The sequence below is a fragment of the Gymnoscopelus braueri genome (genome assembly GCF_963280865.1).
Source record: "Gymnoscopelus braueri genome assembly, chromosome: 8".
In the NCBI taxonomy this organism is placed as follows: domain Eukaryota; kingdom Metazoa; phylum Chordata; class Actinopteri; order Myctophiformes; family Myctophidae; genus Gymnoscopelus; species Gymnoscopelus braueri.
This window is the reverse complement of record NC_137609.1, coordinates 56,842,796-56,845,004: the sequence shown is the minus strand read 5'-3', so window position 1 is coordinate 56,845,004 and position 2,209 is coordinate 56,842,796. Positions and strand designations below refer to the sequence as shown.

Genomic DNA, 2,209 nt, shown 5'->3' with positions numbered 1-2,209 from the left:
TATGTGAACATGTATGTAAACATATATGTGAACATGTATGTAAACATGTATGTAAACGTATATGTAAACATGAATACATTCTAGTATTTGGACTCCCTTTGCCTGACATTTTCAGGTTTGTGTTTTTTTGTAAATAAAACAAAAAGAGAACGAAATTAAAACAAGTTTGTTTTTTTGAGGCTTGAATGTAAAACATTTAATTTATGAATTAAAGTATTTTTTGGGTCGTCTTGTGTAACTTCTTGGACTGGATTCTCTTGGTTGGTTGTTCAGTAGGTAAGACTGAACGCTGTTGGGTTTCTGTGGATCCGTTTGGGGTTTTCTAACCAACTGTACGTTTCAGTGTGTGTTTGAAAAGCACATTTCAGCACAGACGTCTTTGGCTCTTTTGCATTTTTTTGCTCAATAAAAATGAGTTTTCACAAAGTGTTGTTTTGTGTGGGTGGCTGGCATTTAAGTTTACTTTTTGTTCAATTTAATAAAGTTCAGTGGATTGAATATACTCTGTATTGGTTGTTTTTGTTTGTCTGCTGTGATTAAAATCCTTTTAAATGCAAACATGGTCTTGTAAATCTAGTCTATAATTGAGTATTAAATGAACACTTAAAATCAAGGTTGTAGTTTTTTTTTTCTTTAGTTTAGACTGGTTTACATTTCTGTTTTGATGACTTTTTAAGCAAGTTTGATAAGTCATTCTTTTGAAAATGCTTAGTTTTATTTCTTATTACTTTGCTTCAGTTATTTATTATATATATATATATATATATATATATATGGGTTAGTCTGCAGCGACTTTCACAAAGCTCAGAAAAACGAGTGAAAACAGCAGATTTAATAAGCTCGATGCAGTGCGACGCGTTGTGAGCTTGTAGATCAGCTATTTTCACTTTCTTTCTGATTAGTGACAACAGGGCTTAAACCTGGCAGTGGTTCTAAAGCCTGTGGGCCCCCAAGGGGTCTTTAGGAGGTCCCCAGCTAAATGAGTTATACTTTGGCTATTAGTTATACTCAAAACGTGTCGCGATGCAGCCTGAGCTTGTAGATCTGCTATTTTTTTAAATGTTAGGAAAATGTTGAATAATCCTGATAAACTGTAAGAACATGTTGTATGGGGGTCCCTGGAACAAAATGTTTTCAGATGGGGGTCCGTGGCCAAATACATATTAATCATGTATCCAACATGGCCGCCATGTAAACAAACACCATGTCATCAATGTTTTAGAAAACATTTGAAGATGCAGAATCCAAACATCTTTTCTGTTTGATCAACACTTCCTGTTGGAAGTGATCTTTGAATATATCGTTTTGTCACTTTTGGGTCAATTTATGAATAAGATTTCTTTAAGTAGCCGCGTAATAAGAGGGATAACTGACAGCGAGATAAATAAACCTGACAGGATGATAAGACCTTAAGTCTTATAAGTCTTATCATCCTGAAGGGGTTATTAATTAATCCATGTGAATAACATCCCACACTCTAGTTTAGTAACACAGGTAAAACACATCTTCACCATTAATTCACAATTACAATGTATTCATTTATCAGACACTCTTTATCCAGACAGACTTACAGTAATCAAGGTAAACACATACATAGAATGTATATAATATATCAATATATAATAATAATATAATATAATAGTGTAACGCTGCGGTACTACAGTATGTACTACAGTATGTACACATGTATGTCCTATAATAAGGTATAAGGTTATATAATAATTAAGCAATATTACACTCGAGGGTGTGCTTTACCGTCATTATTGGCACGCCAGTGATGCGGTCAGGAACGAGGCGAAGCCGAGTTCCGCAGCATCACTGAAGTGCCAATAATGTAAGGTAAAGCACACCCTCGAGTGTAATATTGCGATTATACAACAGTTACCAACAAAACACATCCAAATGTATTCATATTGTGGAGCAATTCATAATAAAAATGTTTCGCTATTATCCGTTTCCCTGTAAAGAGAAGAGTTTTTCACTGAGACATTAAATAGTCCCTGTAGCAGCGCTATGAGCCTGAGGCACCGTCTCATCAACACAGCTGAGCTATCAATGCTTGCGCAGTGGAATGAATTCCAGTAGGCTATATGCTCCGTCGTACGACCGTGTCACGTGGCCAAAATAACTGATCTACATGCTGACAACGCGTCGCCATGGCAACGCGTTGTGAACTTGTAGATCGGCTATTTTCGCCGCGCTGTTTGTT

General features: G+C 35.9%; 1 protein-coding gene across 5 annotated transcripts in view; it reads left to right on the top strand.

Moving 5' to 3' along the window:
- The window catches only part of pcf11 (PCF11 cleavage and polyadenylation factor subunit), a 33,931-nt gene extending 33,433 nt beyond the window's left edge, over positions 1-498 (top strand). For all 5 annotated transcript variants that reach the window (XM_080434615.1, XM_080434613.1, XM_080434614.1 and 2 more), the window contains one exon: positions 1-498. This exon is cut by the window's left edge and continues 442 nt beyond it. The gene's annotated coding sequence lies outside the window, so the exon portion shown is untranslated.
- The last annotated feature ends 1,711 nt before the right edge of the window (positions 499-2,209 follow it).